This window comes from Myiozetetes cayanensis, unplaced genomic scaffold, assembly GCF_022539395.1.
Source record: "Myiozetetes cayanensis isolate MyiCay16 unplaced genomic scaffold, myiCay2020 scf5-8, whole genome shotgun sequence".
Lineage (NCBI taxonomy): Eukaryota > Metazoa > Chordata > Aves > Passeriformes > Tyrannidae > Myiozetetes > Myiozetetes cayanensis.
This window is the reverse complement of record NW_026087742.1, coordinates 38,469,127-38,495,090: the sequence shown is the minus strand read 5'-3', so window position 1 is coordinate 38,495,090 and position 25,964 is coordinate 38,469,127. Positions and strand designations below refer to the sequence as shown.

Sequence of the window (25,964 nt, the reverse complement as noted above, 5' to 3'; positions counted from 1 at the left end):
TCTGCCCCGGAGCGTGAAGGCAAGAGGATTCGTTGGGGAGTGCTGTCCCCTGATCTCCTACTCCCCTCATCCAAACCACCAGTTTTTCCCATCCACCACTTTCTGACCCCATCCTCTCGTCATCCCCTTGTCCATCCTCCTTCCAGTAGATTGTTTATTAAAGATTTTTTTTTTTTTTGGTAATGCATTTTATTCCTCTCCAGTGGTGATGATCCTCCCTACTCCCGCGCTCTGCAAGCCGAAGCCAGGGAGCCGGGAGCCGCGGCTGCTGCCCGAACCGAACCGCACCGCACCGCACCGCACGATCTCCGTCTTCACACGGCGGCTGCTCTGGCTGGAGGCACACCCGGGGCAGCCAGCCCGAGGCCAGCAGCCGCAACACCGCGGTTCCGGCAGCCCCTTCCCTCCCTGCTCCCTTCCCCATCATCCGCCCGCTGTTCAGCGCATCCCTGTGCCCAGCCCGTGGCAGCGCCCCGCCTCGCCCCGGCCCCGGCGGTGCGCCCCGCGCTCCGGGCCCGCCCCCGCAGCGCCGCCCCCCGCAGCACCCGCCCGGCAGAGCCCCGGGGCAGGGCTGGCGGCGCCGCTGCTCCGCATCAACCTGCCGCGTCTTCCTGGTCCGCTTCGCATCTACCCGCACAAGTAGTGGGTTTCCACTCTTTGCCTGTCTCTAATGGCTACCCTCAGGTTTCAAGCTGATTCTAACCCCCTTTTTTTTTTCTCCCCCCACCCCGTGGCAATGGCAACTTTCTGCTTTAACATTTAATACTTTTCTGTCCTTCTGTGCTTTTCTTCCTTGCATTTTTTTCCCCTTCGCCTTCCACAAGTAGTGGAATGCATTAACTGAGTAACTATTGTGTAGTTCCTATTCTCTGAGATTTTTCTTTGCTTCAGTGACTCCATTTCAACTGTGCATGCTTTCTGAACCTCTGTGTTGTACATATATGTATGTATGTGTTTGTGCATTTTTCTTTACTAATTTACCTTTGTACCTATTTATTTTTCCTATCCCAGATACTTTCTGACTAGCTTTTAGAAACTGACCTGCATTTTTCTTAGATTAATGATAAAGGATTCTGGATTCATTCTGGATTCATCTGCTGAGGGTTCTTACACAAGTCCAGTCTTGAACTGGCAATAGTAATAGAAGTTTTTCCAGTGTGTCTTTGGCTTGTCTTTTATATTGAAGCCTCTAGCAAGATAGGATACCAGTGATGAGACTTTTATACACTTTTGTTGTCCTGTATACTATGTGAAAGTCCATCAGAGGATTTACAGCTCAGCAGTTCAATGAATTCTGCCCACTATTATCAGTGAGAATGAGCTGAAAAAAACTTAAATTCCTTTTTTTCATTATTCTAAGGTTGTAGATTTTTGTTCCTTCATCACCATCTCCCACTGTCTTAACTATCACAGTGGAAGAATGAGAATTAGCCCAACATTAGAGATGGACTTTCTGTATGCACTGTCCCATACAAACACAGAAGAAAATTGTCTCCACAGCTGTAAATAGGTCTCCAGGTGATTTCTATTGGGCAAGTAGTGTTGTAACTGCACATATCAAAGATTCTCTTCATTGACTCAATTTGCAGAAAATTATCATCTGGTCATTATTTCCAGTGCTACTAGGTTACAAGACAGCACTTAATCAGAAGACAGGAATAGTGACTGCATTAATTCTCATCTTATGAATAAATTATGAGGCTTCATTTCTCAATATTTCCAAAGTGAACATTAAAGCCAGAAGCATTTTTGCTAATAAATGTATTTTTTTGCATACTGTAGCCATTTATGACAATAGCGAGGAATTACTTGCAAAGATGTGACTTTCATTGGTTACTTGTTTTTCAGGTAGAGACAGAATTAAAAGAATACAAAATTTTTTTTAAGTTGTAAAGACTGGAGTTTATGGCCTTTATCTTCCTTTACAAAGTTTATAGATTAGGTTTATTTTTAAAGACCATACTAAGGTCCCTATGTTATACCCATTGGGTTACACACTATTTTTGCTTTTGGCTCATTTTCACTAGTCATTGTCAAAGTACTGATTTCTTTTGGATGACAGCTTTTAATGTTTGCTTCCTTCTTTTTAACTTCACATCAGCAATATTTCTACCAGGTGATATTTGTACCTTTTCCTTTAAAATATTTAGGAAGGTGCTGTATTTGTATGAGTACCAATTTTATCTTTCACAGATTTAAAATGGGTTAAAATTTCATTTGATGGTGGGTATCCTTTGCAAGGTGAGTTCCTGCTTTACTCCACCACTGTAAGATTGTGATCTGTTTTATGGCATGTATGTTCCATGTTTAATGCATCAACAGTGAATTATATTCACCCCTTTGTTATAGTACTATTATTGCTATGGACTTTAAGTCAACTTAGCTGCATTTTGCATATCTGGTCTAGTTGTCTAACCATCTCTGAATAAATGTCTTAATCTCTCTATCTCAGTGTCCCCAGTGGACAAACAAACAGATGCAGCACATCTGCAGAGTCCGAGTTGTTTATGAACTCGTCTCTTATTTGTTTTGTACTTCTTTCCTTTTCAATCTCTCCCATTCTTTTAAGCAGAGCATAATATATTCTTTTTCTTTGCCACATGCAGAGCTATCTGAGCAGTACCATTTTTTGGAGAATATTTCACTGCTGTTTCTTAATCAATTGTAGAATATAAGTAAAAGATAGAGAGTGAATTTTGAAGGAAATAGTTGGCTGCACAAATTTCTCCTTCTCTTCTGTGCCTACAACAGCACTGGGGTGTAGCTTTAGAGTATAATAAAACCTTCTCTTACTCTTTGCCTCCCATTTATGAGAATTTCTTTGAAGGACCTGGAGAACAGTTTTTGAAAACACTAGCTCTTGAAAGGTATACATTGGCCCTGTTTTAGTACATAGCTGTATAATTTTAGTGGCAACCACTATATTTTGTCCTCCCCTAGAACATCTGGATATACTCCTCATGGCTGTATAATTAGAGTTATAGGAAAATTTTGTGGGGCAGAAACAGAATTATGTATAAATATGACACATAATTCTTCAGGCCTTTGGCAAACAGCAGAAGATTCAGAGCCTACTATAAAAGCTTTCAGTTATAGCAAATAATTAACAAACAGGAGACATTAACAATGGGAGGAAGTTGGTGCATTAAAAAAAAAAAAACCTCTGGGGACTTTAGACTCCTAAATTTTCAGAAATGCTGACAGATGACATCTGGTCCTACATAAAGACTGGGAGAAAATTAACCTATTTGGAAAAGTTTTGAAGCAGCAGAATGAAGCACATTTCATATCACAGGTTTATAGCCTGCCACAATGGTCTTTTTGATTCTGTAAGAGAAACTTGTAAACTGAATGTGTTGTTTCTGTGAACAATGATCTAAGTAAGAGAGGATGACAGAACTGTACTGCAGTACTGCAGATCATCAAGTATCACAAGGGTGATGAGGCCATTCTGCTGCTTGGTAAATACCACCAGTGTAAATTTCCACTGCTGCCTGGTTGAAGAGAAAATGGGCTGGGTACTATATAGTTTGATATATCCAGGTATAGGCAATATACTTCTACCAAAACAATAATCATCAAAGAGCTAACTAGTAATGCTGTGGCATTCAATTATTAACAGAAGGGGACAGGCTGAACTCTCCCTTGTCTCTGCAGAAGTCATTGGCAGTGGGAGAGACATGAGAAAGTGACAGATGTATCTTAACCTTATACCAAACCCATTTATACATTAATGCTCCCCTGAGTGCTACTGGCGTTGTGAGGAAGTGGTCTAAAGGAAACCAGAGGAACAAGTTCCTAAAAGTCACTCTTCTGGCTACTGACAGAAACAAGGATAAACTGACCATTAGAGAGGGTTCCTCTTTTCTGTGCATGCTTTGTGCAAGTGCAATATAGTTTTGTAGTTTCAGAGGCAGAATAAAGATCAGAAGGGATTTGCAGATTCATATTCTCTCCTGGTTTTCCTAACCTTAGAAGAGACATGCCTGGAACACCTGTTATGAGATACAATGCATTGCTTTTGATGTTGTGATACAACTATTAGTTAATATGCTATGAAAAAGCAAACCCATAATTTTCCTTATTCCTTCCAGGTTGATCTTCATCATATGTACAGGAAGGATCTAGTGTCCCCTGGAGACTGATTTTACCTTCTACAAATATGGGAGCAAAATGCACAAAGGGGTAAAGAATGGGAAAAAAAAAACCCAGATCTGCTTACCGCTGCAGCCATCCCATGGTATCATGAGCTCTTCTGAATAGAGAACTAGTAAGGGGTAGTGGTGATTCATGATCTTCAAAGTAGAGAAAAGAAAAGGGAAATAAGAGGTTCTCTGAGGACCATAGAATTGAAAAAATCAACCCGTAATTATACCTGAATATTCCAACAGCAATGAAAACTCGATAGTAACAAAGATTAAACACAGTATCTTCCTAACACTCATGTCCAAAGAGCCATGAGTACAAAAGGATGAAAAGAGTGTCCTCTGTTGAATTACAGAATGGTCATAGTCCATGACTACTGAATGCAAACAGTGGTAGATACTAAATTTAGTGTCCTAACTCATATTTCAATACCTCAATATGAATGGCCTGATTTTTTTCAAAGGTGTTGAACAATTCCTGGTTCCTCTGATTTATGTTACTACTTAAGAGAAAAAAAAAGACTTTTTTGTTTAAGTATCTAACAATGGTAGACATAATTCTACCCTTACAGACCAGAGCTTTGCAACCTACTTTGTAAAATATTTGGATACATTGTACCTCCCAAAGAAGAAAAAAGAAAATATTTTGTCCTTATTTTCCTGTTAATGAAGAAAGAGAGAAGCAGAATTGCCATGGTCCTCAGTGTGCAGTAAAAAATGTTTGGTCTTTTTCTTCCCGAGCTCCCTCTGGCTCTAAGTTCAATGGAAATATACCAAAAGAGGAGGCTTGGTGTGGGAAGGATCCTTGCCACTAAAAACCTTCGTAGGAGTGTAGAACACATGTAACTACACTAGTAGTGAATTAAGTTTTTCGTTATTTTTAAATAATGAGCTTTCATCCCTAGGTGATTTTCCTGTTGAGGAAAATAACAAAAGTCTGAAACCTATGACATAGGCAACTTATGTATCCTGCAGAAATGCCATTCTATTTTGTTACAGAAGATTTGTGACTCTGTGAAGAAAATACTAAGACAAGAGTTCCTGTAGTTTTCAGACCTCCGTTGCCTTCTGGAATAGTCACTTGAGCATTTAAGAGGTATGTAAAGGAAAAGGGGAAATATGGAATATAAAAAAATGTACAAGACAATACAATAAATAATGTAATGCATAAGTAAAGCTGAATAATGTTAACCCCAAGAAACCTGAGTGACACTAATATGAAGTCTTTATTTGGTGAAGTATATATAACTGAATTTGGAAACTCATCTGAAAACAAAAAAGCCAAACAACCCTTTTTCCAAATGAAAACAGAAAAAGGGCAGAAGGAGAGGGGAAGAAAAACTACATCTATAAATCACTTGCTTGAGTCTGAGAAAATCTCAGATTATACTCAGTCTCAGTCTCTCAAAAGAGTTGACAATTCTACTTTGTTAAGTTCCGTACCATGCTACCCCGCAGAAGAAAGCATTTGACCAAGAATGCCTGAAAGTGAGGGTTTCTAGTAGCTGCAATTAAAATAACAAAAAACCCAATATTCCCTAGTCTACCTACCTGCTTGCCCCTGCGAAGGGATTAAATTCAACATTTGACTTTCCCTTTGAGCTTTATCCTTTATATGACAGTTTCCTAGGAGTAGTAAATTTGGAACACCCTATATGAACTTAATACAAAAGAAAGCTAGAATCAAGTTATTTCTTCAAGTACAACTAGAATAACCTGTATTAGCATGCTGAGTACATGATAAATCTAGGTATGTAAAGATGGCATTAATTTAATAAAGGAAATTGATTTCATCTAATAGTAAATTTTATTGATGATGGCTTGGCAGGTGAAAGCACAAATGAAGATGACTTTGAAACTTCTAAATGTTTTCTGAAGAAAGTGCAATTATCTGATGATCTTTCTTCTTAGGGACAAGAAACTAAATAAATTGAATGGAGTTTATCATATATTGTACATATATATATTATATATACACATTTCAGTGTAAACCACAGAACATTAATTATAGCACTTATTTCACAGCTGTTCTATGAAAGCTCAAATAAAATGTGTCTACAATTGAAACTGAATATGTACTGACTTCATTAACTTAACAGCTGCACCAATAACCAATACCAAGGAACATACCGTACTTTGTTAATGTCTTGATGCCATCTGCAACATTCAAAACTATTGGGTTTTAAAGCACATGATGTCTTACTAGTATTGTGATCACAGCTACTACAATATGCTTACACATGCTACTAAAGAGAATTGATCTATTTCGAGGGAACTTTAAGGGCTATGAGCTAAGCTCCAAGACAATTTCCTAAACACATCTGTGTTTGCTAGAAAATCAGAAACAGAAATTCTTGGTGGCTTCTTTCCGATTCTCATGCTTAAACACAAACTTCTTATGTGTCCAAACAAACAAGAATTCATCTTTGGAGCAAAAACGGGTGAAGAGACTGAAGGAAACTTTTATGCTATCACTTAGTTTTCAGTGTTTTGACACTACAATTCTGTTATTTTAACCTGTTTTTCAAAGTGCAACTTCCATCTTCAAGAAAGAAAAAAGAAACACACATGCAAAAAAAAAAAAAGAAAAAAACACAGAAATCCCATCATATATTCATAAAGACATAAAAGAAAATGTATTAGATTTTTAAATCTGCTTCAAAAACTCTCCTAACACACAAAGAATAACAAATTCAAACAGTGTATAAAATCGTACCCGAGAAAGGTGTGATTCCATTACGTTTATACAGCAGTGTATTTTCAGTGTTGGGTTTTCCTACAGACCTTGGATTGGGATGTCAACTTAATCTATTATATCTACTTCTCTGAGTATCACCTAACAGTGTCCCATGTATTGCAATCTGTTACCATAAATGTTTGTTATATTCTTACACAGTTGAGACTACTCTGTCTCTATAACTATTCCAGATTTTCAGGACAAATCTTACATTTGTATTATTATTCTGCCTTTTTTCCTCATTTTGTTCTTTCAGACTCATCCTGTCTTTTGATCACAATTCATGACTCGTGTAGCTTTCACAGCACTAATTCCCATGTTCCTTATGTTCCTCTTCTCAGAGTCCATTTCTTTGCTTATTAATTACACTCTCTTCCCCATCTTCAACCTTCTCGCACTCCCTCAGGTTCCTAGTCCCAATCTGCTCCTTGCCTCAACAGTTGTGTCTTGCCATCTGTTTTTTGTCCTTGACTCAGATGTTGTGGTGCTTTTTTTCATATTTCCTGCACTGCCATGTCACTTGAGCACCAAAGAGGAAATAACCTAAAACTCTAGGAAAATAAACTATTAATTAGTTCACAGGTTCACATCCCATGGACCACATTAAGTGGCATTGAAATTCAGGAAGAGTCTTCCTAGGTCTTTGTAACTGTGTTCTGGACCAGACTCCATCACTTTCCAGGTGTGAAACTTGCTCAAACAAGTCACAGCTCTGAGTTGAAAGGCAGAAACTGACGAATATATTTGTCAAACCTTTAGAACTTTCCAAGCTACTGTGGAAGGATATTTTTCAGTGGTTTCCAGAATGGAAAAAAGCAGTTTTATCACTGGAATGGTTTCAGAAACACCTCTGGCTTAAAAACAAATTCTGCTAAAAGGTCAAGACTTTGCTGCAAAATGTTCTTAAAGCAACTGCTGAATTCGTTATAATTTAAGATCAGTGAAAGTGTATCTTTGTGTTAGCTTTGTGCAGAAATGACTGAATCTTTTTTTGCTGAAACATTTGTAAAAAAAACCCTAAGTAAATCATCTCCCTGACAGACACCCAGTGGAGAAAATTTCAATCCAGAAGTACAATTTTGACAAAGTTTAAAGGAGTTTCAGTTGAAATCTTTTAATAAGAAGTAGTAAGGAAGAATAACTCCAAAGACACTAACAATTCCATCTATGATAAAATCTTTTTGCATTAAATTATCAGTTGTATTATTAGCAATGAAAGTGATTATTAAGCATCTGTCTGTTTTCCTTTCAAAGTGTTAACATAAAGGATGTAATGCAAGGGCTTTAAAATAGCTGTCTTATGTTAGTTTTCTTTGCAAAAGATGTGACAGGTTGGATAACTGTAGTTTTTTCATGCACGGTAGTATATGTTCCTTTAACAAGGAATGGCCACCCAGATAGATGGATAGTTGCCTTGCTTCTTGCCCCTGGAGGCTGAATTAGACAGGATCCTCTGAAGAGGAGAACTGCCGGTCTCCAGGGGCTATTGAAATGACAGGGAAGAGAAGACTATGAACAAAGTTTCAGTTGTCTCTTCAAGTCAAAAGTGGGGGAAGGGATGGACAGAGAGAAACAGATAGCATGGAAACTGCAGTGTGGTACAGGCTTCTGAGAGCAAGCTCAGGAAGGGGCTCAGGGACACAGCAGCCAGCTTTTATAGTCAGCCTGGGATTTGTTGTTGAAAAGGCAGCACTCTGTAAGAACGTAACAGTAAATGGAGAGATTTTTGTTGTTGTTTTTATTTTGTTGTCAGGTTCCATTATTTTAAAAAGTCTATCTTTTAGTTTCTATTCCATAAAAAATCAGCTTCTGGTCTTAGGAGCGCACATAAGGAATTAAGAAGACAGATCCACCTCAGAGCTCTATCTTAAGGTTATGCCCCAGAAAATTTGTTTAAAAATCAAAACAAACAAACAAACAAAAAACCAAACAAAAAAAACCAAACCAAACCAAAAAAACCTCTATACAGTACCGAACTACGTCTGAAAAACTAGGTAAAGGATGTGTAAGTATTCAGTAGGATTCCAGTTATTGTTCTGAAACATCATCCAGTTAGTGTAAATCCTTTAACATAGGAAAGATTGGTAATAGTATTACAAAAATTAACTCAAATCTGTTCTATAGAATCTGTATTAGCATAAGAATAAGGTTTAGATAAATACATTTCTGGTTTTAATTGAACAGACTGAAAGTAAAACCCTTTACATGTGAGAGACATTTTGGCAGATGTATAGCAAGTACCTTTTAGTGAAATTTAAAGAGTGATGACAACATGTAAGAATATTCTTAGCATACTAATAACATAATTTAAAGGCAGAAGCAATTGTTAAGAACTAAATTGCATGCTCTACATGTGCAGTAAAAATGTTTTGTGCCCCTCAAAAGGTTTTATTTTCTTAAGAGTATACATGCTAATTGAATAATAAACGTAGAAATAGCATTTTTGAAGGCATTATATTCTATTGTCTGCATTACAAATTCAAGACACTGATAGACTAATCCTGTTCATATTAGGTTTATAATGCATGTTACAGCATAATTATGTTTTATATGTGCTTGATAGATTTTAGCATACACTTTAAATGTCACGATACTGTGAGAAGCAGCTGTAAAAAATGCTATGACTTCCACAGCAGTTTTTAAAGTCTGAAGGAGTGTTAACTGCCCCTATTGTCATCTCAGGACGGTGTGTGAATATCTTTCTACCTGACACATCCTCCTTCTCTACCAGTGCCAATTATAACGGAGATGGTCTCCAGGGATTACTGACAATTTCCTTGATGATATATGAGAGCTGCCATTGCCCACTTGAAATGACTGCAACACTGACAGTGACTGAAAGGTGTGTGTCTTGGCTGTTAAATGTATTTAATAGCAGCATGCCACTTTGTGTCATCTCTTGTACCTTAAGAAATGTCATATTGTCTCCATATGCTGGTTCATGACAACTTTCTGAGTGTCAGTGTGACTGAAGTTTCATGGTTCCAACAGTGAATCCACACTGTCAGTTTATGTTCACGCATGTGTAAGAGGAGCAGAGAAATGTATAGGATTGTTGGTTCTGTTTGCTGTGTGCAGGTCAGGAATTAAATGACATTGATCAGGAATACTAAGGTGCCAATAAAAGCAAACCTTTGCTAGACAGTGGGAAAATAGTCACACCTGAGACTTCGTGTTCTTTTTTAAATAGTAGTGCTGAATCTAGTTTTATTCTTTAGTGAAATCCATCACAGTAAATGCAGTCTTGAATATATATAACATCACTAGTGGTTCAAATGGGGAGACGGTTAATTTTAGGCATTTACATTGGGTTTTGAGAAGTACCTAGAGCTTTCATGGGTGATTTACTCCAGAACCTGCAAAGAAGAGTAAGAATAGTTCTGAAAAGAAGAATGTTACATTTCCAAAAGCATGTAAGGTATTGTGGAAATCAGCCAGGTACACAGACATGGGTGATGGACATATCAAGGATCTTATTGGAATTTCCTTAAAGTCACTAGCTTTTAAACAAAACCTCCAATCTTCCTATAAATCAGTTAGTGAAATTCAGGTATATTTTCAAACATTTATACATACGACAACATCAAAGGAATACTTAATTGTGTATTGTTATCCTTATATCAGTATTAGTCACAAAAACAGGTGTTAAGAGAATTAAAACAAGAGAAACTTCAGATTTCCAGGATAGCTTTAATTCCCTAAATTCCGTGAACCACTTCCTCCAGTTTCTGTGGGTTTATGCAGGGAGGAAGCTGAAATTACACTCTGAAACTGCTTCACATTTCAAGTCTCTATAAAATCCCAATGACTGATCAGTCGTATCTCTAACATCTGGTAGTAAAAGTACTGAACCAGTTTTCATGAGATCTGGATTCAATTTCTTGCCATGCTGTAAAGTCCTTGGATGGCCTTGGACCAGTGATTTGGTTTTTCAGTTCTTCATACTTTTCCTAAATTTATCAGAATCTACAGTATATTTTCTGAGTTGAAAGACTACGTAGTAATAAATCCTATTATGTATTCATAGTAGTGTTTAATGTAACAGTCTGATTTCAGGCATTAGTTAGGGATAGTGTGTAGTCTGTTTCATGTACAGTTTTTTTTAACTTTCTTTCATGGCGAATTGTAGATCTCTTTGTTAATTCATACCTAGGAATAATGCTTTAGCTCTGGAAATAACTATGCAATAATTTAATAAAATAAACTGATTGGATATGTTTGTTTTGAATTATATTTCTCAACATGAATGTTAATTAAAATTCATTGCTTCTGATAAGCAATGTATACAGTGTACAGTTAACAGAAACAGAAGTAGAGGCAATTAGTAGAATTAGATGTTTTTCTACCAAGAAAGAATATCCTAAAAGTAATTGCTTATATTCATACATTCTCTGCAGATATTACTAATAGCATCATTAAACCAATATCACACCACTTTTGAAACACTAAATACATTAAATGACTGCAGACTGGATAGGAATGCCACTATCTGTTTTTTTTTAAATTGTGTATGACTGTCAGTAGAGTTGGGCATTTTCCGGTGGCATTCCTGACCTGCCTTTGTGTCTTGCATCACAGAAACTAAATCAATGTATGTGGAAGTGTCTTGTTGCCAAGTTATTGCTTCTCAGGTGTTTTTGAAGCATTTGTTGTCTTATTAAGTGACAGCTGTGTAAGTATGTACGTTCATCTAAATGTTCTTACCTATTTTCTCAGAAATTTAATGTTGGCACTGTGGATGATTATGATTAGATTTATTGCTAATACAGTTTCTAAATATTGCCTATGCAGTATATCATATAAGTAGGTCTAAAGAGTTATAATATAAGAAGGTTTGGCTAGAAATTTCTTATTTTACAGTCCTTGACCTAACGGAATGTGCAATTACAAAGCACCTATGAAGGTGCTGCTTTAGGATTTTGTCTCTATGTGTGACTGGATCTTAGTAATTTTACTTTCCTGTCCGAAAGTGAGTGTTGCCTCTCTCTGGGCTGGATGCACTCTGCATGCTTCCCTGCCAGCGGAGGACCAACTTGGAAGCTGCCTACAGGCTCAGGAGATCAGTTTGTTCCACTGATCTCCAGTGGTACTCCTGCAGTATTTTGTACCCTTTGAAGACCAATGTGTGCCAAAGTCAATCTCAATCATCTCAGCTCTCCCATCTCCAGAATGCATTTATTATGTGAACATACAGACAGCTCCTCCTGCAATTCCCCCCTGATGTTCTTATTTTAGATCAAATCAAATTGCTCATTAGAAACTGCAGAGAAGAGGGTGTGTGTGAGGGGGGCGAAAGGGGGAGAGGACTCTGAGGAAGACTGAACTATTTTTTGTTGCCCCCACAGGCACCAGTCAAATTACTGTGCACAATTTATTTTACCATCTTAGTGTCTTGTCTAGGCACTAGAAACTCTGGCAAGAATAGATAAGTGGGGAAAGAACCTTTTCTGGTTTTCAGAAGATTGAGTGAAGCCAACAATAAATAAATTTAATTTCATACTCCTTCTCTTCCCCTTCTGTAATGCAGAAGGAATGAGGGACTTCAGTGGCTGTGAATGCTCCTAAGGTGCCTTGGTTTCACTCCATGGCATATACTGTGGGAGTCTGGGTAACCCACAGTCCTGTCCATCTAGACAACCATGCAAACACACCAAAACCCTTGGAATTCCAAACCTTTCTCTTTTACTGATATCCCCACTACAGTTTTACAAGGATTGATTCTCCTGACACTTCTGTGAGATACAGTACATAAGTTTACAGAGGGAAATGCCATGACAGAGAAATTAAAAAGTTTCTCTGAGGTGTTGCAATACACGAGAGAGTTTTAAAAAAAAAAAAAAAAAAAACCAAATCCTGCATTCAGACCACAAGTCAAAAAGTCTCCTTGAAATGTAGCTCATTATTTTTATTCATGTAAAGAGAATGCTATTATTGCAATGAAGTTGAATTATCTTTGTTAACATCTCTTGGGCAGAAAGGTGTTAGAGATATGTGCTGTATAAACCCTTCTATGGATAACCTGAAGTAAAAATCAATGTCAGAAAAATTAGATGTATGTGATTAAGGAAGCTAAACATGACATTATTTTCCATGAATGGTCACCTTGCAATGATAGAGCAAGTTGACTGATTAAAGTCAATGTTAGGCATGGACTATGCTAACACAAAGAGAAATCTGGAATTAATATTGAAATAACTGATATTTATATATTATCAATATGTCTTTATATACCTGTCAGTTGTACCCCCGGAAGGACAATGAAAGATGCTGACAAGTCTGCATTTAAATTTTTAAAGGTGATACGTGCCTGGTCAACATGCATTTAGGATAGGTTGATGGTGGCTGCAGAAGTATCTGCCAGTACTGGGGCTTGTAGAAGCTCTGTATGTATCCTTTAAACCCATTCTGCAGGGGCACCCAGCTGTGATTGGTAAAATAAGACTCAAAATCAATGACAAAACATGCAGGGGATAGAAGAAGGCACTATACACAAAAAACATGAAATAGGAGTTTAAACTACAGACAATGTACTGCTAGCTGGGAAAATGTGGAAAATTACAGTAAAACATCTCTAAATTTTATATACAATGTACAGCCTTTCAATTCTTTCTCCTCCTTAGATGCCATCTTTATGCCTTACTGTCAATGGGTGCCATAGAAATCCTGTCAGTGCCATTTCAAAAATCTACTAGCTGGGAAAGAATGGCTTAGGCACATGATTCCTTTCAAGAGCTAATTTTCTTCCTAGAGGCCAGTACATAGAATCTTAGAATCAATCCAACCAAATTTAGGTTGGAAAAGATCTTTAAGATCATTGAGTCCAACCATTAACTCAACTCTGCCAAGTCCACCACTAAACCGTGTTCCTTCACATCACATCTATACACCTTTTAAATCCCTCCAGAGACGGTCACTCCGCTGCTTCCCTGGGTAACCCATTCCAATGTTTGATAACCCTTTTAGGGAAGAAATTTCTTCTAATATGGAATCTGAACCTCCTCTGGTGCAACTTGAAGGTGTTTCCTCTTGTCCTATTGCTTGTTACTTGGGAGAAGAGACCCACCCCCCCCGTCTACAACCTTCTTTCAGGTAGCAATAGAGAGCAATAAGGTTTCCCCTGAGCCTTCTTTTCTCCAGACTAAATAACCCCAAGTGTTCAAAAATCTTCACCTCTACAGTCAGGAAAGGAAAAACTGGGGATTTGAAAAAGGAATGTTCAACTTCAGATGAGGCACAAGGCTTGGTTGGCATTGTGTGTCTGAGAACAGTTGAAAATATAGCAGAAATGTTCCTTTATTCACAGCCCAGAGAACGTGTGTTGCACAGACCAGCATGAGCCCCAGTAAACATAAATGGATCTGGAAGGTTAAGTTTTCCTTTTTATAGACTTTTCTTTTGCAGGAATCTGAATATCCTTTGCCTGAGGCTTCCTTTCCCCAATTCATTTGTGAGGAGTGAGAGAGTTAGTCATGACATAGTTTATCATCCTCAGGTTTGGAAGAGTGCTACCTGTATGATACCTACTGGTGGTGGCCTGTAGACAACGATGAGGGATTTCTCTTGTCACTCTCATTTACACTGACTTAGAGTTTATTTTATTACTACTCCCACATATAAGTAACACAAACCACAGGGTATAGTGAGCATATCTAGAGGACATTTCAATTATATCACTTTGACTTACTACTGAATACACAAATACTATGAACTCACAAGGCATTATGAACCTTAATTTTTAGCCTACAAGAAAGTTTAAACAGTATATTTAGAATCACCTTGCAGTTAATAGAAAAATAAAATAAACATAGTAGATTAAAACCAACCTCACTAATCTATCACCATTTTATGGAGAGAAAGGATGAAAAGAATTACTGTCTATCTAAAATATGCCTTAAAAAAAAGAAAACAACTTTTAAAATGAAATAATTATTTTCTTCCAAGTGGAAACTACAGAAAACAAAAAGTAGAATACTGAAATATTTTTACTACATTTAAAGTATAATTATGTAAATGTATAATAATGATACATTTCTAACAAGCAAGGTAGTGGTTTTACATTACAAAGTCTAATATATGTTACCTTAAGTTCTACATAGCTGTAATCTGTTCTGTTATCTGAAAACATGGTGTAATAAAATGTAAAATTTTACAATATCTACTGGGTTTTTTTAGTATACAAAAATATTAAAGCCATAAAACAAACAAATAATAAATCTAATTTTATATTATATATGCTTACTAGTAAGCATATATAATAAAAAGAACACATATAATAAAACAAGAATATATATAATAAAATAAGAACTCTTTATTGTCAATGTTGTTGTGTTAATATACTAATATATTTAAGGACAATATTTAGATGTCAATGCCTCTCTGTTCTCATCAGTCTCATTCCTGCCACCATAGGTCTGTCACATAACGGATGTGACATATGGACAAACAGCTGAATTGTAACTGGGTGAATCAGACTGTCCCAGGGCTGCCAACTGCAGGATGAGGATGGTGGTTTATATTAGTTCAGTAAGTTGTGAGTGCATACAGTATGCTGGCGCTGAGCCTGCATCCTTGGCAGGTGTGATCCAAGCACCCTGCCATGTATAGCGTGTTCTGGGAATATCCTGTCAGCACTGCCATATTTCTCAATCACAGGGAAATATCCATTTTCTTCAAAATGCACAACTATGTGTGGAAGTTAACACTCTTGCAAGAATGTCTCTGATGCCAACAAATTACTAGATCTCAAGCCATGTATGCATTACTTATGGTACCAAGCAAGATGAATGAGTGAGGAAAAAAATAGAGTGAAACCACGGAAGCTGAATATCTGGGAAAGTACACTGACTAAAATGAAGAATTTGTACTCTCCCAGTTGTTCAAAGGCAGAGAGTACACAAACATAGTGCTAATCTCCTAAGCTTGCATAGACACAGGGTGCCTAACTGTCTGTCAAAAATTATTTAGCACATAAACAATTTTTTTAAAAAGGATGCTTTGTTTCTAACATTTTGAGTTCATTTTCCTTTCCATAGTTTCTATATTGTTCCCTTTTCAGTGAAAATAGTTTTCTAAAACCAGCATTCTTTTCTCTTGCTTTCAATCCCAGAGAATTGTTATGTCATCAAACAGTCCTTGTATGCTATTGTGTGATCAAATCTGGATGGGAGTTGGCTTTCCCAGACCAGTCTCTATCCTTGTCCCTTTCTTCTGTGTTTTGGTGCCATCTGTCAGGCACCTGGAGCTCAGCACTGGGCATGGTTCATGAGTCACATCCATGTCCCTGACACTTGACTTTTGTGATTTTCAGAGATGCAAAAATTTTTCTTTCAATAAATAATTCAAGCATTTAGACTGGAATTCAAGCACTCATAGACCTGCTGAAATATGCCATACACTGTTCTACCAAAAACTAGAAAGTACTGCATTTGATAAAAGTAACAGAGACAGTTTTTGTATTCTTTTCTTGGTAAGCACTGGCAGTCTCAGTTCTCATATTCCAGCTGCTGTGAGTAAGAAGCTGCCTCTATTCCCAGAAGAGTCTTATTAGAGCATTTTTTTTATGTATAGGTTTTCCCATTTGCAAAATGAATTTACCTATCCTGCAGGGCTCTGAAATTTAATTACTACATAAATATAGTAGATATAAGTTTTTATACAAGGAGAAACTTTCTTATCCTCATCCCCATCCTCATATAAATGCTCATCCTCATTTGTATGATTATTATTCATCTCTTCTTTCTGTTATATTGTGCAAGGATATTACTTTTTCTCTCCTTTAAATTTGCATCCATTTTTTTCCCCTGGACCAGTCTGTTTCTGCACAGTTTCCTTCATTTGCTCTCTGTGTGAGAGTTGCAATAACCTCTTCTGTAACAAGTTATCTTGTCACTTTATCTCTTACTATAAAACGTTTTGAGAATCTTTGTTTGAAAGATGCTGTATGAAAATGAATTGAATTTTACCATTTTAGCCTGAAGCAGGTGTTGCACTATGAGTTGATTCCCCTTCTCTCTCCCTTCTAGACTTGGCTTGTTATCTTTTTAAACAGATTTTTCATTTCTGGGTGGGTTTTTTGTTTGTTTTTAATGTTCATCAATTCAGTACACAAAACAACTTGGATTTAGTAGTTTTCAAAAATATTCTCTTTAGTAACATCCTACTCTCATAAAATAAAAACTAAACTAAAACAGAACCCTGAAAATAACTGGACCTCCAGAATCCAGTTGCCTCAATAAAGACCTTACAATGAGCCCCTGAGTCACAACACAATTGAAAGACACACATGAAAAGACACACATGAGGGAAAGTACCTAACACAGGACTATTTTCTTTGGTACATTGATCTCTACAGTTTGTTTTTTAAATTTTCATCTCTGAGAATTTATGCCAACTGGTAAAATATCTGTCATGTATTAAATAAATCAAGGATTTATTTCTCCCTCTAAATTTATGTTTATGAGGCAGCAATGGTGTCAGAATGTTTCGTGGGACTACCTGAATAAGTAAATTAATATGTGTACAAGGGCCTCTGTATATGATTTTGTGGCTCTAAGTTCTGTGCTTAGAATCTCAGCCTTTTGTGGGATTAAGAACAAGACAAACAGGTAAATTTCAGAGGACTGTACAAGAAAAATGAATCAGTGACACTTGTGGAAGAAAACTAACAATGCTGGTTACATTCTCTCAGTCCTCCTAGATGCCTCCTCTTTCTTTCCTTTTACCTTTAAAGGCTGTTTTCTTCCTTTGAGAAATCCCATTTCTTTCCACTTATTTCTCACCTAGATTCACAATACACTGTAATAATATGATTTATTACCATGTTAAATAATTGTTCAATCACAAATAAAAGATTATGGTTTTTGGTAGGGGACGTGATGATTAACTTTTTTAATAATCTTATATATAGACATGAGGCAACATGTACTGACAGATTTCTGCAAAAACAGGCAAGGTATCAATTGTCAAGCCAAGTTGTCACAGGGATTTACTGTGACAGTAAATTACTTTAAATTACTGTGAATGCTTTTAATTTATTTTTATATTTCTCTATGTTTGATAAGATTGACATTTTCAGAATGACAGAAACCCTTGAAAATACCCAATTTAATGCGTAACTATACCATGGACGGCCTTTTCCATTCTGACCCATCTTGGTGCCACTCATTCTCTCATAGGAAAAATATGGTGGCGTGGGTGTGACAGGCTGTTTTGCTTTTGGAAATGGCCTGCTTTTGCTAAAGGTTTTATTCTTTCCTTCACTCCATATAGCGTTTACTGATATACATATTTTAGGTGGTCTCTGATTACTCACAGGCTATATATATATGTGTGTACAGTATATATACATGTGTAGAGAGGGATTTATTCCACTAAATTCTCCAGATTTGTGTGTTGAGTTTAATCTTGTGTCTCCTTAGTTCCTCTATTTAGAGGATAGGTAATCAGAAATTCCAGAAAATGACAAAACACCCTGGAAACCTCCTTCTTTCTCCAGTAGTTGTATGGAAAGGTTATGGATACCATATAGTATTATTTCCTGAGGCAAAAGAAGCTTCTTATAAAGTTGACATGCAGAAGAAGGCAAGAATACGAGTGAGGCACTCATGAGAACACACTTAGATTTCTAAATTTAGACCTGTGAAATGGTACCTCTTGGGTGTCCTCATCTTTTCTGAAATGCTGAAAGAAAAGTATCTGTTACTGCATTGGAAAAGGCAAGGATAATTCAGGTATCCATCTTTTGTTTTCAGTGAAAAGGTCATCATAGTAAGGGAAAACTTCTACAATGAGTCTTGTCCTTTCTTCCTTCTGTTTCCCACCAATAAGAGAAAATCTTTCAGGAGAAAAGTGTCCTCTCTGAGAAAAAGTGTTTTCCAGGCTCAATACACCAAAACACTTTAAATTATGTCTCTGGACAACTTGAAATTCTGTGCTTCAGCTAGTGTGATCCCACTACTTATCTGAAGCCTGTTTACATGGTTTGTTTGAAAGACTGCTGATTTCAGTACCTGTGGCTGTTGCCAAGGGATTTTTCCCCCTAGATTTGAACAGTTTTCCTAATTTTTCCTCTGACTTCAATTGAGAATAATTTCTATAGCACTTCCAAGAAAGAGCTCTGGCTTTCTAAAAGACTCTATTACTTCAAGCTTCATTGATATAGCACTAAGGTATCCAACATTATAGGGGGTAAAGCGAAACGGATCTTACTATTTGCTCAATGGTCAAAGGTATGAAAAGTGTTGAAGGTTATAGGTTTCTCTATCGTACCTATTAAAGAGGCAAACCATGCAATTATTACTAGGATCATTCTGCATCTTCTCAGATTAATGCAGCTTTTAAGGAATTGTCTGGAAAACCGAAAGGGTAACAAGTCCTCCAGTGTTCCAAATTAGAGATAGAAATCTGGAAGAGACTAAGCTTGTGATGATTTCTTTGAAATGCAGTGAAAGCAAGTGCTGCTTTAAATTGATATAAGAACACTGGAGAGACAGAATGCATGACAGATCTGTAGGTACTTGTAAGTGTGCCCAATGCCTTTCCAACAGTTTCATGTTCATATGAGAAAACTTGGAATGTGCATGATAAAAAAGAGCTTAACTCTCACATTTAAGTAGCACAGTTCCTCAGAAATAGACTGTACAGCAGTATATACATTTGGCACATTCTCTTTTCTCTGGTTTGGCTTTATTAAATATTTGGTGGAAAGTCAGCAGCATCCTTCAGGACAGGAGAAGGATTGCTCATGGTCCTAATAAATATAACAGAACACAGAAAAAAATCAAAAATCCCAAGAAATAAATAGAGCACAAAGACCACAATGTTAATCCTAATCAAGTAGGTGGAATTAGTTGAAAGTGGTCCAGTAGTTAACCTGAGGCATGTGCACTTTGGTTTAGTTTTTCATTTAATTGCATTCTCTTATTTGACTCCTGCTTCAATGGATACCAAAGCTTAATACTTAAGCTGGCTTAAAACAGGAATCTTTAGTCAGTAGTCTGTCATAAAATTTTACCTTTTTCCCCCATACCTGATCAAGGAAAACCATTACTAGTTCTCAAATTATCCTGTTTTCTACCAACAATATATGTTTGAAATACTGTTGATAGTTCCTTGTGCACAGCATGTGTATTTTCCATTCAGGTTTGTCAGGAGTACTTCTTTCTAAGTTACTATCATCAGCAAAGAAAGCAGAGGAAGAAAATGAGTCTATCTATCTTCTACATTTATTTTAGGAAACACAATTGCAAAATGAAGATCAAAAGCCTTGATCCTACAAGATAATGAATACCTGAAGCATCTGTTTCAGATAAGGGCTGCATACCAATCCTTTGTTCAAAGCAGGGTCTTCCAGTGCAGGATGCCCAAGGCTATATCCAGGTATGTTTTGAAGAAGTCCAAGGATGAAGGTTTCACAGCTTCTCTGGACGCCTGTCCATTTGTATGACTACCCTCACAGTAAAATAGTTTGTTTGGGTTTTTTTCGTTTCGCTTGCTTTTCTTTCTCTTTTTTTTTTTTTTTCTTGTATGATTCATTCTAAAGTAAAGACTTAATGCTGCAATTTAGTGTTAACATTTGGACCAAAGATGAGAGACGTGATTTAGGAGGAAAATCCTTTTTTTTCTGTGTGCATGTGCATTCACTACCTGTATTTATGGCACCAGATATAAATCGGTCTTTTCAGGAGTACATAAATAGTACCTAACAAAGCTGGGGCTCCAGCAGTGACATATCAGTAGTTGTCCTCTTCTCCCTTCCCCCCATACTGTGATTTTCGCAGGCATGTATGTTGGATGGGTGTTTATCAGATCTTGTATCTTTATGCTTTGGGGATGAAAAAAGACTCCAGCCTACAGCTGCAGGTCAGTTTAGAAGTGGTCACAGGAAGAGCTGACTGAGAGGACTGCAGGTGCTGGCTTGTCCTTGCTGTGTTGAATGGTTTGGTGCTGACTAAGGCTCCAAAGGTCATTTACAGTTTGCCCTCAAAATATCAGTTGGTAGAAAACTATTTCACCTTTTTCAGAAAGATTTATGTTCTAAACTAAGTCTTCTAGAGCGTGGATTCTTTTGTTAGAAAAGCTTAAGGCATTAAAATACATTTTGGGTCATTTAGTTTTCTCTCTCAGATTTAAAACAATGAAAACCTTCTTGCTTTACAATGCAGACCTTTTTGCCCTAATTTGTTTCAGTGTTTGACTTTGGTTTGGTTTGTTTGTTTGGCATTTTTTTTTTTGCTTGTTTCAATCTGACAGCTTTCAACATCAGCACAAAACCAAACAAACAAAACTGCACTGGAGAGAAGTGGGAAGAATCAATTGTTCCAGTGTTCTTCTCTTTCACCTCAACAGTTTTGTAGAATCCATACCTGAGTATATTCTTGTGCATCTATCAAAAAGTCAAATTCTGGAATTGCAACTTTATTCTGGAAGGCTTTGTTTTTCATGAAACTTTGTGAACTGGGCCCTCCCACTGCACTCTACTCAATGTTTTGAAATTTCAGAATCTTCCAGGGATGGAAAAACCCTTACCTACTCTTGTTTAACTTGATATCATAGTGTCAGATGTTCTTTAGCACCCCTACCATTAAAAGAACATGTGACATTTTAGCATCTCTACGTGCCAAGTGAATAAGGGCAGAGATGTTATTTAAGATAGGCTTTGATTTATCCTGTTAAACAGACAAAAAAGCATACACACAAAATATCTCAGGTGTGTCAGTATAAAAGAGATTGATGCAGATAGGTGGATCAGTTGAAGAGTCAAACAGAGAGTCTGTGGGTCTTCTAGTTTGAAGGGAGGTCAGGTACGAAAGGTTTACAAACATTCATGGTTGCACTTAACATTAGTCCAGGGCTATTCTCAGTGAAACTATTTGTTTTTCTACCAGTTAAAATGTAATCTTTAATATTTGATTTATTTATTAACTTGAGTTAAAAATCAGGTATTAAACAATGTTTACTGTCTTCCAGTGCCCAGTTACTTCAGAATCTGGGGTTCTAACATATAATAAAACAGGAACGAAGATATAGAGCAGAAGCAGAACTAGATGCATTATGAATTGAAGAATACCTGGAACTAAAAACTTAATCTAGAAACTTGATGTAATGGTCCAAAACAGAGAATCCAGAGAACTACAAAGAGTCATGGGATTTTTATTTACCTGAAAAAATGGCACCATGGCAAAGAAAATTTAGAAAAATAGCTCACATTTTCTTATGAGACAACCATATTTAAAGTATGAAGTTACCAGGGAAAACGATCAAGATTTCATTCCTTTCTCCTTATGTTTCTCTTGTAGACTGGTTATAGCCATAAAGAAGCTCTTGGATAAAGTTGAAGTAAGTAGTCAGAAAACAATTTTAAATGTTCAGAATCAGGAACATCTCTCTCTTTCCCAACTGTACCTGAAAGCTAGCCTTAGGAAACACTTGGAAAATAGGCCTGCAGCTTTGTCTTGGCATTTTTTTTTTCTGCAGAGGAACAGCTTTGTCAGATGGAAATATCATTTCCCTACGAATTTTTGTCAAGGCCATGATGTCACATGCAGTGTCTGCAACATTTTTGCAAATATCAGTGGAATGTGAAATATGCGGTCTTAGGGGTGTGTGCTCATGGATAGAAGCATGGCTGTTCTCAACATATGCTGAATATCCAAAGGACATCTGTGATTAATCTGTCCCAGGTGACAGTTGTACAAAGGACTCTCTGCTCCATCACTGAAGCTAAAGAATATAAAACGCTGTTAATGATGCTTTTTGCTGACATAGTGCATTTGTTCTAAAGATATTGGGCCTTGTATTAATGTCAATGAGCTTCTCTGAGCATCCTTTCCTTGGAAAACCTACCAGTCAAGAACCTAAACAGAGGTTCAACAGGATTCCTCTAGCTGACAAATTACCCATCAGGCTTTGCATCCTCTTTCTCTTGCAGAATGGTCAGGGGCTTTTATTAACAGATTTTTGGACTACCTCTCTGATTTTGGCTTTCTAAAATCATGCTTTTCAGGAATTGATAATCCCATATTTTCTACTCCAAAAGACATAAGAATATATTCCAAGAAAAGTAGGTACTGAAAAATGACAGTGGAGCTTCAGACAGATGTTTTCACATGCTGCCTGAATAAAACAATAGTGCACCAGGCTGAGCATTCGTCCAAGACATCATGGGAAACTCTCCATGGGATGACAGAAAATTATAGTGAGTTTGAAAAAATGTTGTGACATGGACATTGTTAACCACTCCACTAGCTCACAGGACTGGATGTTAAAGAGAAACATATGTCCCTTTTTCAGAATGGTGGAGTATTCAGTCCTATCAGCAGTCATATTACTAATTTTTTAATGATTTGTTTTTCCTGGCACAGTTCATATAATTGTACATTATCTGAAAATTATCAGCACTCTTAAAAAAGGCTGATAATGACTCTGATACATGTTGCAATCCCAGCATAAAAATCCAATTTATATTCATCATCATCATCATGGCTAGGCTTCGCGAACGAAGATTTGAGAAGGGCTCTACCCATGCTTGCTACAAGCGCGCTGGTGGCTAAAAAGGCCAATGCGAGATAGACAAGTCCGGTTGCAGAAGGCACAGCAGAAGGACTCCCCAGGTGATACAGACGAGACGCGATTCTTTCTGCGTTGTCTTTTCTCCTCGAGAGTGATCCTGCGTGTGTTCTCAAAAGCAGCAGCAGCGTTATAGATGCTGTGTCTGTCTCCAGGCCTCCCGACTGGAGGCCAGGGTAGACCAATGGTGGTGATCAATATGGCCAAGGGTGAGGGATTGTTTCAGGCAGTCCTTGTACCTCCTCTTCGGGGCTCCTCTCTTGCGGCAGCCAGTGGCAAGTTCCCCATAGAGCACGATCTTAGGGAGGCAGCAGTCCTGCATCCTGGAGACGTGCCCTGCCCAGCGCAGCTGTGTTCTCAGCAGCATGGCCTCAATGCTCGTGACTGCTGCCTGTTCAAGGACAGACATGTTGGTCACATAGTCAGTCCAGTGGATGTTTAGGATTGTACAGAGGCAGCGCTGATGGAAGCGTTCTAAGAGACGCAAGTGGTGCCGGTAAATGACCCATGATTCGGACCCATACAAAAGAGTAGACAGTACAACAGCTCTGTAAACACTGATCTTTGTACTTTTCTTCAGGTGTTTGTTTTGCCACACTCTTTTATGGAGTTTACCGAAAGCTCTGTATGCCTTTGCTAACCTGTTGTCTATTTCTGCATCAATCTTACCGTCTGAGGAGATGATGCTACCCAGGTAACTAAACTGCTGGACTGATTTGAGTTCTGTTTCACCAATGGTGATATGGGGATGATGGGAGACTTCCTGAGGTGCAGGCTGATATAAAACTTCTGTTTTCTTCAAGCTGACTTCCAGTCCAAAGACCTCAGCAGCCTCTGCAAAGCAGGATGTTAGGCGCTGCAGAGCTACTTCTGTGTGGGCGACGAGGGCGGCATCATCAGCGTAAAGCAGCTCACGGACAAGACAGTTTAAGGTCTTAGTGTGGGTCTTCAGTCACCTTAGGTTGAATAGGCTCACATCGGTACAATATCGAATGTAGACACCGTTTTCATCATCGAGGTCTACCGTGGCCCTTTGGAGCATCATGCTGAAGAAGACTGTGAATAGAGTTGGTGCAAGAACGCAGCCTTGCTTCACACCATTGGCTATTACCATCTTAGTTTTTAACCTCTCTGTTTTTCTGGGAGGATGTTAGCTTTAAGTAATGAAAATAGCTTTGCTACAGAGATTTGTGGAGAGAAAATGAGACCTTTGGAGATACAACCTAATCCTCTATTGCCTTTCTACAAAACATTTAGAATTAGTCCTTTTCTAATGTAGGCTATCAGACTGGTCCTAGGTCCGGTGTAGTAAATGCCATGTCCCTGAATTTTTGGCTGCAGAAAAGACTCCGTTAAGGTCTCAGGAACCACGGAGGAAGAGACTTGCCTTTTTTCTTCTTTCTTTTATACCTTCCTCCCTCCCACTCTACTCCCTTTCCATTTCCAGACAATGACTTAAATTGATTGCTGAGGTAAAAGTTTAGCAAGCTATTTGGGTTTCATTTAACAATTGTTACCTCACGCTGAGCTCTGGTTCTGTCCCAGTCCTCTCCTCAGTTTACTCCTGCTTTCTGCAACTCTCTGCTGTTCCCTATCCTCTCCAGCTGTGCCACAGCCAGGGCAAAAGCTCCATTTTCAACACAGCACAAACCAGTTGTGTTTAAGTGGAACAGTACTACCTAAAATTGTGCTACTGTGATATTGTTCTTAGAGATCTGTCCATAGCTGAGATGATGAGATGGCTTGTCTCTATCTATGATTTCTACACAAAGCGATTACCTGAAACAGTTAAACTTAATTATTTCCTTACATTTTTATGACTTCTTTTTTTCCAGTGGGTGCTTAAGACTTCCAGGAGCTCCTTTATTTACATTCTCTCTTCATTCAGTGTTTGAAAAATGAAATGAAAAAACCAAACAACCCCATCCCCCTCTCTCAAAACCCAACCACCATCCTTTTATAATATTTTCAGACTTGGAGATTTAGAGTTTATAGAGACTTTATGTCACTTGAAAAAGGCAAGTTGGCTTTACTATTACAGACATCTGAGTGCTTGAGCTATTAAGTTAGAATGTGGAAACCCCACATTCCAGTCCTCCTCTGTTCTGAAGCAGGCTGTCTACATCTCCCATGGTAGGTGCTTGGATCGTAGAACAGTCTTCCCTCTCCACTCCTCACTTATCTGCAGTTTTCTATCCTACCCCTGCTCTGCACACTAGCCTCTGCACAATGACCAAATATGTCATGTCTGTAATGATTTCAGATGAAGGGAAAAACATATCATATCTAGTTCTAATATAAATATTTTATACCTTGCTCTTGTGATCACTGCATGTTAAGGTGATTTACATGCCTAAATTTTGAGATATTACCTTTTTGTGTGTGTGCATTTGTTGCTGTTGTTCTGGTTTGATTTTTTTTCTTTTTTTTGTTTGTTTGTTTTGTGTTAAGCAATATTGAAGACATTCACAGAACCTTTCTGTGAATTCTTCATCAGAAATTGTAAAAACGTTTTC

General features: G+C 37.7%; 1 long non-coding RNA gene across 1 annotated transcript; it reads left to right on the top strand.

Moving 5' to 3' along the window:
• The first annotated feature begins 588 nt into the window (after positions 1 to 588).
• On the top strand, positions 589 to 20,196 carry LOC126649622 (uncharacterized). The gene is made up of 4 exons (XR_007631092.1): positions 589 to 642; positions 5,145 to 5,241; positions 9,614 to 9,724; positions 20,115 to 20,196. It is a non-coding gene; the product is annotated as an uncharacterized LOC126649622 (long non-coding RNA).
• Positions 20,197 to 25,964: the final 5,768 nt, after the last annotated feature.